The sequence below is a fragment of the Trachurus japonicus genome, chromosome 4, assembly GCF_045865225.1.
Source record: "Trachurus japonicus isolate A0001 chromosome 4, Traja_1.0".
Classification (NCBI taxonomy): Eukaryota; Metazoa; Chordata; class Actinopteri; order Carangiformes; family Carangidae; genus Trachurus; species Trachurus japonicus.
The window spans coordinates 944,752-957,059 of NC_140910.1; the positions used below are offsets into that span (position 1 = coordinate 944,752).

General features: G+C 40.6%; 1 long non-coding RNA gene across 1 annotated transcript; it reads right to left on the reverse strand.

Moving 5' to 3' along the window:
* Nucleotides 1-3,187: 3,187 nt before the first annotated feature.
* LOC146988154 (uncharacterized) lies at nucleotides 3,188-4,020 on the reverse strand. Its single transcript, XR_015035758.1, has 3 exons — nucleotides 3,739-4,020; nucleotides 3,585-3,639; nucleotides 3,188-3,486 (listed from the first exon to the last, which is right to left on the reverse strand). It is a non-coding gene; the product is annotated as an uncharacterized LOC146988154 (long non-coding RNA).
* Nucleotides 4,021-12,308: the final 8,288 nt, after the last annotated feature.

Below are 12,308 nucleotides of genomic sequence, written 5' to 3' on the forward strand. Positions count from 1 at the left end.
TATTATCTCTCCATGTTGTCACATTCCTGGCCCAGGGAAAATGATGAAGACCACACACAGTACTGTTGTCATAAATCAAAGAATCAAAGCGTGTGTGTGCTTGTATGTACTGTAAGGTTAGTGAGAAGTTGTGTGTGTGTGTGTGTGTGTGGCTCCAGCATCAAACCTGGCAGAGAAGTGTTTAATTCTCCAGAAACGCCAGCTGATGTCCAGCCACATGTTTGTCAGAGAAAACAACAGCATTCTGGGAATCCTCCTGTGTTACACACAGGTCTGAGCTGTTAAAATTAATGAATGGCTAATATATGACATTAAAAATGACAAAAAATGTCACAATAGCCATTGCAATGAGTGTTATGAGACTAGTTCATTTCTAGGTGAGGGGTTATACTCTGTTTACTCTGACTCTAACTATAATTAAGAGTCTTTTGCCATATCCACAAATACTGGGATTTCACAGCTAGAGTCATGAACCAGGAATGTGAAGGAAGAGGAGTAGAGGAATCTAACGATGGCCTCCATGGAGAGGAACACCTCCAAGGCAAGGGAGATGGTCAGTCTATCATACGAGCAGTGGGGGGAGGCAAGGATTTGGTTACAGTCATGAAACAAGACAGGTGAGAAAGGGTCATGTTATGATTCCTAGACCACGAACTAATGCTATGAAAAAGACAGTCATGTTCAGAGCCACTTCTGAGTGGAATAAGTTGCCCTTAATTATAACTCAAGCAACAAGTAAAGAATGTTTTAAAAAAAACAGCTAAAAAGGTTATTCTTGGGTAAAGGCCTGGAAATTCTGTGACCTGTTTTGCGGGTTTGGATTTTTCTTTTCATGAAATTTGACCTCAGTGTTTTTGGTAACTTGTTTCATAGGCAGGTGTTGTGTGTGTGCTTGTATGTGGGTGTGAGTGTGTGAGCATGTGTAATTCTGAAATTAGTGTTGAAACTGTATTCATGTATGTATTCATGTAAAATATTATTGTTACTTGAATTGCATGTTTTTAACATGGACCCCAGGAAGAGTAGCTGCTGCAGTTGTAACAGCTAATGGGGATCCAAATAAACAAATAAATAAACAATACAATACCATTATGATATGAATGACTTTATTAATCCCAAAAGGAACATTCATCTGTCTGTCAGCTCATCTACCATTAGCAGAAGAATTAAAAAGCATATATCTCTCCGTCTTGCAGTAAGGAGAGAGAGGCCGTCCTGTTTTCTTCCTCCAACAAGGTGTAATGAAGTGGATGATCTCAGTTGTGTTCAGAATGACCTCTAACACCTTCAGTGCACATCTCTCCACCACATGGCCAGTGAATCCACCAGGGTTGCAATTGGAACTAGGAGATAAGCAAGAGCAGCAAAAGTTTGGCCCAACTGAAGACGGGCCAAAGAGGACAGAGTGATGCAAGCAGAGAGTGAGTTTCAGTAAGGGTAAGACATGTATTAGAAGTTTCATGTTTTCATCTAGTAGAGTATTGACTTTAGTAATGGTTCACTGAATGAGCTTCTTTACAAGAGGGTAAGATTTTGAATGAAAGGAGGACGGAGATTCTCAATATTGTTGGCGTAGGAGAGACATTACCACTTTCACAAGTCACCTGGGACTTTGTATGTAATTTGTTTCTGCTTTCAGTGTCAAGTTCATTAAATTTACAGTACATGGCATAAAAAACCCTCACAGACCCACCCCCTTACAGACTAGGACCATATGGATTAGAATCACAAGCCAAAGTGAGTGTAGCTGCTGTGTAGCTGCTGGTGAATTCACACACAAGATCACTAAATAGAGAGTCTGACTTCTCAACACATTGTTGTGATGGACAAATGTTGTCAGGTACATTCATGAAACTTCCAGACCACTGCTGGAATATAGTTATCACTTGTTTCCTCCCTGGTTGGTCAGCCTCACAGGTAAAAGTAGTCAGCCAGAGAGATGAAAATGACTAATTACACAAGAAATTATATTTCTTCTTCTGAAAGTGAGATTGTGTGGTATGCTCTTACAGAATGATGAATGGCAAGAAAGTAGAGCACATTACGAGTTACCACAAGAAAAAGGTTTGCCCAAAAACGTACTCTAATGAATGAAAGGTGTTTGGCATTTGATGTGTTTCATTTTGGTGCTGGGGTTTTGTTGCGTGCAATTATTTGATTTGTAGTTGTGTATGTGTGTGTATGCAATGCACTGTATCAAAGAGACTGAAGGGACAGTGATTTTATCAACTGAAGGTGCAAACTGTTGCATAAGTTGCTGAAATCAAAGAAATGCATCATCGCAATGAGAAAGAGAGGTTCAATCTGTCATGATACAGTGGAAAATTAAACATTTGTGATGAGAGATGCTAATTTGTGTGAGGAAATGATGAAGTGTTCTGAGAACTGATATGTGAGAAGTGCAAGCAATTGAGGAAAAACTTTAAACTGAGTAGTAAGTAATTAATCAGTTTCAATTGGCATTTTTTTCCAACAGTAATGTGAACATGAAGCTCACAAGGATTTTCTCCTTTTGACTTGACACAGCCAGCAGCAAACATGAGATGACTGAGGCATGTCTGGTTTCTCAGGCTGGGGTGTTCAGCACGTATACAGTTTCTGTGTTACTGTATTTTTCCTGTTTCCTATAGTTCCATGGTAATTTTTTGACTTTTCGATTGTTGCCTTGTGTATGTTATTGCACAGTTTCTCTAAAGAGTTGTGATACAGTCTTCCGTGTTTTTTTGTCTGTATGTTTTTGCTGCCTGATCCAGTGGTGTTAACAATCAGGAGTCCAGTCTTTAGACATATCAGGGTAAATACATAAAAAAAATTGACTTGTACCAATTTCTTGTCAAAATACATTGTTCAACTTAAATTAGCAGCTCCACCTTATGGGACTTTCTACTTTAATGTTGCTGAGTCATTCCAAATAAGGGTATTTCTACCACAACTGAGTGATTTCCCTGTCAGCACGCCTGCAACCACAGCTTTGGTTTGTTTGCTCACATCCGGAGGAAAATCACATCCGTCCATGTGAGACTTCAGAGGGAATACACCCACTCTCTCCCAACCAAATACACAACACAGCCTTTACACCATCACTATTCATGAAACCTCTGTCTGCCAAATAATTGCACAACAGCCAGAGCAACAGGTTATTATAGTTTATTACATTATTAACATGCCACAGATGACACATACATTTGCACTACATAAAGCTGCCTTGATTTCTTAGTTCACTGACATGGAACAAGCTGTCTGTGTAGTTAGACCTGAGGTGAATCCTTATTCTCGTGTGAGGTGCCATGGAGACTTGACTGTAAAAGAAGACGTCTGTCTTGTTGTCCGCCTTCTGTTTTTGGAGGGTTCTATTACTTTTATTCAGCATTCCCATGAGACGAATCTCTTCACTGGAGACACGTTGGAGTTTCACCCATCCGAGGATCTGGTAGGTAGCAAGTTTATCTGCAGTGAAGATGTCGTATGTTCCCTGTTCATCTGTCTCTGCAAAAGGAAGAAACCATGTTTTTTTCCACATCAATTCAGCGCATTGACACATGAATTCAAATGCCAGAGACAGTTAAAACAAAATGGATGTTTACTTTTCAATTTACAGGTCACGGAGAGTTGTGCTGTGTTAGTTATCGGTGGATCATCCTGTAGAAAGACAGACGGATGATGAGACATATGAATGCAATGGTAAGCAAAGGTACGCAGAGAGAGGACTTTCTACCAGTGTTACCATGTGTTACTCACCTGGTTGCATGATGGCATGAACATGGAATAATGTAGGACAAAGCACACCACCAGAGCGACAATGACCAGTCCCATTATAGTTGTCACAGCAACCATACACCTAAAACAGCCACGGTGGTCCGGAGGTGAATCTCTGGACTGATGAACAACTTCCAAACTGTCCATCTCCACGCTGACCCTCAGCAACCTATCCTCCTGTAGTACCTGCTGTCTCTCCATCATGCATACTGTGAAACCTGTTGTGGAGATTGACTCTTAATATATCCTGTCATCCCACACGAGAGCAGAAAAAAGTGGGAATCCCAGTTAGCTCCCGCCCCCTGCAATAGAAAGCAAACACAGGTGCGAGGGATTCCCTCTGCTGCAAAACTGGTTAATGATTGAACCGCCTGTCTGCCATGCACAACTGCTGAGCTACTGATAAACTCCGACAGATGCAATAAACCAGGCTGAATGGAGGCTTTCTCTGCTCAGGAATCTCTGCACATCTACCATCTCCACATGAAACTACAGTACAAACAAGCTCTTATTGTACAGACCATGAAACCAAAGACAAACACACAAATAAGATTTGAAAAAAAAAATCATAAAAATGCAAATAGAAGGAATAATAAGGAGTATTTGTGTGCACTGTCATGCACACATGAAAGACGGTTTGTGTAGTCACCATAATTGCACACACACCGTGTTGTGGAGTTATTTATACAGGTTGCACTGATCAACAAATGAAAAATCTATGGGGACAAACCTTTCAATTACATTCACATTATCAGAGTCTGTTTTTGTCTTTTGTTTTGTCTTACAGTGGAAATTCTAATTGGGAGATTTTCCCAGTAATTATCCAACTGCAATGCAGCTCGAGGCAAACAGGTCTCATCGAGCTGAACAGAAAGACATGACATCATTGTAGATATATTTTGTGTTGTCTGATTCAAAGATGAACTGTAACTGTACGCCCACTTGTCTCACCACACCTCTGCACTTCCAGATGGAATTGTGCGCAGTTTCCTGACCTGTAACTGCGCAAAGATTCCTTCCTACAAGACAAGACAAGTTTATTTGTATAGTCCATTTTTTACAAGTAGGCTTTACACAGCATCATGACATCCTCTGCCCTTAGACCCTCACATCCACTGAGCAAAAAACTGCCAAGAAAAAACAGGAGCAGGCTCAGGGTGAGAGACAGAGGAGGATCCCTCAGCCAGGACGGCCAGACGTGCAGACGTGCAGTAGAAGTTGTATACAGACAAGAAGACCTACACCCTTCATGACCTGCCTATAGAATATCTATAAAATGACTCTCTAGTCACCTGCCTACTGTGCATTCACAGACCAGCACAACAGACATCTCTTTCATCCAAATATTTTTTCCAGTCAGTGAGTTTAGAGGAATAATTGGTGATGAACGAACGCCTGAAGACACAGCCTTGTGTCAGGTGTGAGCGGCTTCATTGTATACAACTGTGGTGTAGTGTTATAATCCATCACATGTTCTGATTCAGCTCCTACACACACGCTTGTTTTTACTGTAATGTCCAACTCATCCAACCTGCTCAACCCAGAGAAAGCCTGGTTGAAACACAGATGCACAATGAAACAGGGAAGTGTTGCTGCGAAGAACCCAGCTCTCTCTCTCTCTCAGTTACCTTGACCCACTTAACAGGAAATTCCTTCACATGAGAAACTGCATACAGTTACATCACCACTGCAAATACACAATTCCCACCTACACCAGAGAGCAGGCACAGTTGTTGCATCACCAGTGAGGCCTATACCTGCCTGCAATGTTTGATGACACGTGGCTGCACACACACACACACACACACACACACACACACAAATATTTACACACAGCACAGCATTCTTTCATTCACTGCATTATGGAATTATTTTCTTGCGTGTAAGAGTTTATTTTGTTGGCTTAAGGTGAGAACTTGTTTTTAGTTTCACATAGCTGAGTTGTACATTTTCATTCATGGACATCAAGTTGAGCTGAAGTTCATGAGCAGGGCTTGGCATAGGTGTTGCAGAAAGCCTTTACTTATAGGAAACACGGCAGATACAAAAGTGTTATTTGTGCCAGATACATGTATGAATATACATGAATCACACAGGTGTGGCTTTTTGCAGAATTTCAGTCAAAGAAAACAAAGGAAGATTTGCTTCTGCTGCACGAGGTGTTGACACTTTATAGTATACTAATTACCTAACAAGGCAAGACCAGGCAATTTTATTTGTATAGCCCGTTTTTACAAACAGTTTGTCTCAAAGGGCTTTACATAGCATCATAACAACATCCTCTGCCCTTAGACTCTCACATCCACTGAGGAAAAACTCCATAGAAAACCCTTTTAACAGGGAAAAATTGGAGAAACCTCAAGGTGAGCAACAGAGGAGGGATCCCTCAACCAGGACGGGCAGACGTGCAATAGATGTTGTATACAGACAAGAAAACAGTTTATAATAAATTAAAATTGCACAAGGTATTCCACTAAGTCACTGAATCATGACACAAAGGTAGTGAAACCAGCAGGCCTTTAAAGAATCCAAAGACTGGATGGCATGCATGCTTTAATAGACAGATTTCTCATGAATGCAGCCATCTGTGTTGAGATTGCATATTTCCCTTTGCCTGCGTGGGTGCCTTCCAGATACTCCAGCTTCCTCCCACACTCCAAAGACATGCACGTTAGATTGACAGGCATCTGCCCATGCTGGCCAACTTGTCAACTTGTCAGCCTGTCTGTGATGGACTGGCATCCTAATCTGCTTCTTAAAGGCTACCTGTAGCGAAACCTGTTACAGTTGAGATTTAACCTGAAACCACAGAGGGACTTACCCTTCACCCTCACTACAGGTCGTCTTTCTACAGATTGTGATCACCCTCACAGCACTTACAGTAAGAAGAGACTCCGTACAGTTCTGCATATTCACATGCTTCCACCTGCAGCATATTAATGAGCTTCTATTTAATGTTGTATCACAGCTGAGCAGATATCTGGGAATCATAGAGGGAATATGTTCAAAAACATATGTTGTAGACGTTTCACTGTCAGCCCATTAGTGATGTACGATCATCAATGACAATCTGCTGGTAATGCTTTTGGTTTCAACTGATCAAAATGTGCACATGACAGCTGACATATTATACTTGTGTGATGCACTGATGAAAGTAATGTGTCAAACAAAACATGCTGCACGTGATCTGTCCAGCAGATGGTCTGGAGAGCACACTGTATCTGACAACTTGTCTGTGAAAGGTCAGAACTTAAACATTACACAAACAACACAGTATTGCTCACTCAGAGAAAACCAAAACTCTTGAACTTGAGACACTTTTTTTTACCTTTCACTCTGTATTGACCTTTGCACTTCCTGTTTCTCTGCTAGCACAGTACAAAGCAGCGCAGTATCACCGGGAAGGTTCAAAGTTTATAGCTGTCTATAAAACAAGTCTCATAAAAATGTTGTGTTGCAGAAAGGGTGGAGACTAGTAGAGCACGTTATCCATGGACATAATCTATTACTGTAGTGGCCACAGCTAGTAGTAGTAGTAGAGGGGAAAGCACACTCAGTAGTGTAATCAGAGATAGAAAAAACTATTTACAGTGGTGTCTGCTGACAGGCATTTGCACAAAAACATTTTTTTATGACATTATTAACAGTTACAGTTACCTTTTTTTAAATTCAGGGTCCTGTCTCATCATTTTATGCCACCTATCTCTCCTGGACAGAGTTGCATAGAGAAGTGTCTGTGCTGCATCTTGTTGAACATCATCAAGTATTAGTCATTCCTCTTACTTGCACATATCTTACAAAATCACTGTCATGAAAAATATTTTCCATTAACTGACAATGTCCCAATGAAGTGACAAATTCACACATTTTTCGGTGTGATTTAATTCTGCAAGTTCACATACAGTAGTTCTCGTAAAACACAAAACTAAGGAGGGACTAGGATCTTTATTGGTGCCATATTATGTAATTTGCTAGCTGTCCACAGTTGTAGAGAACATCTTGCCTCCACCTTCACCTACGTCTGCAGACATTTGAGATGAGTTGGAGAAATTACAACAAGAAAAAAATGATTCTGGGGTGAGGCCATGCACGTTGTAGCCTGGAGCAGCACTTGTCTCTATTATCTTCTATTATCTGCTCACACCAATGTTATTTATGCTTTTCCGCAACGTTAGAGGTGACTGAGCGGTCGCGTTACATCTATGAAACATATTTGCTCAGTGTATCACAAATGACGCAAGGTTTGAGGCTAAAAAGTCTAAGGCAAGAGAAGACGAGACATGTTTATTTGTATAGCCCATTTTTACAAACAGTTTGTCTCAAAGGGCTTTACACAGCATCATAACAACATCCTCTGTCCTTAGACCCTCACATCCACTGAGGAAAAACTCCCAAGAAAAAAAAGAGGAGAAAGCTCAGGGTGAGAGACAGAGGAGGGATCCCTCACCCAGGACGGACAGACGTGCAGTAGATAAGACAAGAAAAAAGTTCACAGCACGGAATATGGGTCAACAAGAGCTGATGAAGGCAGCTTCTGGTGGGCAGACGGGTTTATGAGCAGGTGATGCAGGCAGCGGTTGGTGCAGAGGGATGGAGCCCTGGAGAGATCTGTCTAAAACACAGTCAGAGAGAGTGTGAGACACCAAGGCCAAACCACAAGATACAGCAGATGAAGACAAGACAGAACAACACATTAGAATTCTGTGGGTGGCATGAGACAGGGGGAAACGGTGAGTAGATCACACAGTTGGGTGTAGGTGGTGGAACACATTAGTTCATCGCACAGGTAGCACAGTTGGCAATCTGAAAGTGAAGGGACATGACCTCAGGTGTAGGAACTTGACTTATAGTTGGAGATGGGGCACAAAGCATTTCACTGCACATTGTAACCTGTATGATTGTACATGTGACAGGGGACAAGACAAGTCACACCTGTAAAGCCTAAGGTGCATACACTGTAGTGCACCTTCAGAGCTATACTGCTAACTCCCTGTCCACTATGCACTGAGCCAAAGGCTGCACCACTCATGAAACAATATTCTGTCTCAAATTTACAGCGGATCTCATACACACGTGATAAATCCATGCACGTTGCCTGTTCACCTTATAGCCTACTCCTGCTTCTTATCTCTCAATGGGCAAGTTCAGTCTACATCACCTGTGCATATGTGCAGTATATAACTGAGCTCAGAATGGTAACGACAGCTTGACAAGGGTGAGGGTCATAACCTCAACGTGTGTGTGTGTGTGTGTGTGTGTGTGTGTGTGTGTGTGTGTGTGTGTGTGTGTGTGTGTGTGTGTGTGTGTGTGTGTGTGTGTGTGTGTGTGTGTGTGAGTGAGTCAGTGAGAGACAGTCACTCTATTAGACACACACAGAGCACAGGAGAAACGTACTTTTTACAAGAAAAAAAAGATACAAGGTATGACATGTCATATGCTGTTACCCTTTAATTTACAGGCCCTTAATATCATAATGTCAAGAAATAGCCAAGAAGTAACAATTAATTGCGTGTTAATGTTGAAAAATAGCCTAGAAATAAACGTTAATTTCGTAGTAATGTTGAGAAAAATTCTGGCCTTTCCCAAAAAAATTCAAAGCATGAAAAGCATGTGTAATCTTTTGTCTTTCTGAAAACAGTCAACTGTAATAAGTTGTTACATTTTGCATCAGTTATTACAAATTGCATTGTTAAGAAAATGTAATAATTTGGTGCATTATGTAAGAAACCACCAACACCCGCCAATGTGTGGCACAAGTAGCCTTTATAAATATCTACATGGACTGGACCATGGACTCCCAATTAATGATGCACATTTTGAATTTTCTTTCTGACCGATAGCCGATGCTCGTTAACCGATAACTGATGAGATGAAGGAGAAGGAGGAGAGAAAAAAAGCTTGAATGAGAATGAAAGCAGTACACAGGGGATGTAGCCTATTATAATGAATAAAGTTATATTTGATTTAGTTTTGACCATCCTACTGGTTTTAGAAATGTAGTAGTAGTAGTAGAAATTAATTCATATTTATGACTCATGCTGATATGCTTAAAAATGTTGCTCTGATGATCCTAATGTTTTTTTTTCTAATTAAGACATCTATTTTGGTGGTTCACACAATGCACCAGGTGACAGTTGGTGCATTTTAGGACAGGTCCTTTAATCCCAATTTCATGGTCCAGTCTCTGCAGCAGGATGCTATGGTCGATGGTGTCGAATGCAGCACTTACACATACAAGTACAGAGACGAGACCTCTGTCTGAAGCTACAAGAAGATCATTAGAGACTTTGACCAGTGCTGTTTCAGTGGTGTTGTCTGAATCCAGATTGGAAAGCTTCAAAGAGCTAGTTGCTGTGCAGATGTTCATGTAGCTGCTCCAGGACAACCTTCTCGAGGATGTGGTGGCGAAGATTAGTTCTCTTTGTCTTAGAGGAATTAAAAAAGAAAGTTTTCACACGTCTGCTGTCTTTCTTGAGTTTGAATGGAGTCACACACATAGGCTACAACTGAACAGCACATGGTCAGTGGGTGAGTGAACTGAAGATGTTCTCAGGCTCATTATCTTTATAGTTCCCAAACACATTCCAACAGACAAAATATGGCACCTGGTTCTGCCTAGCCTCACCACCAGGACACAACAATCCCTTGTAAATTTCCACAAGACACTCTTTTATGGGAGCATCTCTGGCTCTCGACCTTTAACCTGTCCTGAGTGGATTCTCTGGTGTACCTCACACTGCTGTCAAGGGATCAGCTCCGTACCACATATCACAACCATGATTGTCTAGACAAATAACTAAGTCCAGTTGCTTTCGATTTAACCTCCTTTGAAATACTATGACCTGGGCAAATGAGAATATGCACCAACCATGATTATACAACACTTGTAAAACATAATATGGTTTAACATCAAAATTTTCCATAACAAGGATCTTGGAGATGTAAGGGAGGTTGGATATCTGAGTTTTACAGTTTGACCCTTAGAATTGGGGTGGCTTCACGCACTCATGTTGTGATGATGACTCTTCTGTTCTCCTTGATCAAGTAAATAAACTCCTTCAGCATAAGACATACAGGACTCTGGTACTTCTTCTTCTTCACCGGCATCACCACAAATTCCTCCCTAACACAGAGGGTCTCATTTTGGAACCAACTTCATCTCAAACTGCACTTTCCCATCTCTAAACCTTGACTCAACAAATGTCACTGTCTGTATTTTGTTATTTTATTTATTTTGGGAGTTTCTCCTCAGTGGATGTAAGGGGTCTAGACTCTAAGGACAGAGGATGTTGTTATGATGCTGTGTAAAGATCACTGAGACAAACTTTTTGTAAAAATGGGCTATACAAATAAAATTGCCTTGCCTTGCCTTGTGTTTTAAAATGGGCAGCAAACCTGGATTGGTGGGGGGTTGGGGTCATTTCAAATAACTTTCATGCATTTGTAAACCATAGCTGTTAGTTTAGATTATTTAGTTTTCGTTTAGTTTTATCTCAGTTTTTAGTTTTATTTCAGTTTTCATGTTGTCATAGAAACATTTTAGGCTCCACGTTGCTCATGATTTTCGTGCTTTGTCAAGGATGTTTGGAAAACAGGAAGCTAAGTGATTCTAGGAATATCAAATTAGTAAATTTTAATAATGTGAAAGTTGTAATAATTATTAAAAAAAACAAACATATTGTATGACTGAGGTTAAGCAAACACATCCCATGTAATTACGTCATCAGCAATATTCCTGTTTAATGGTAATGTCCTGAAGCAGTACCAAATCATTTGATGAGAGTATTAATAGCACAATGATCGTTATTCTATTCTAAGTAGGTATGTTTTTCTTGCACCAGGTTTCAGTCCTTACCTCTGATAACAAACCTGCAGAGAAACCGCCTGAGGAATTTCCCAAGTCTTGGAAAAACTGCTTAGGCGCGGCAGGTTTTTATTTCAGCAGAAGATTATTCTGTCACAACTTGTTTTATTCCAATTTTAGAAATGACATGAAGACACAAACAGAACAACAACAGAAGTTCCACTTCGGGGAACAAAAACAAAGCCGTCCAGAGCTGCCCATACTCTGAAAATAGATCCTTCAGCACAGCAGTGCCACGTCAGTCACTGTGACGTGCCTTTCCTCACTTCACTTTCACTTTTGGTTAAACAATACATACTGTAGCATATCAGACAGTGATGATGAAACTGCTGACTCTCACTGCAGCCACAGACAGACAGACAGACAGACAGACAGACAGACAGACAGACAGACAGACAGACAGACAGGGAGAGGGAGAGGGAGTGTGCTACAGAAAAGTGAAAACAAAGAGACTTGTTGCGAAATGAAAACTCTTTTTATTATGGTTTATTTCAACAAGTGCCAAAGCTTACAGGAGGTAGCTACACTGTACATTCCCTGAAGTAATTACACATTGGTTCTTTTCCACATACAACAGCAGCTACTGTTTTTTGTCACTAATGTTTATTGATCTACTAATTGAGTATTTGAAAAACTTAAATGTAAAGTTCTTCCTTTAAAAAATAAATTGTGTATAAAATATTTCATT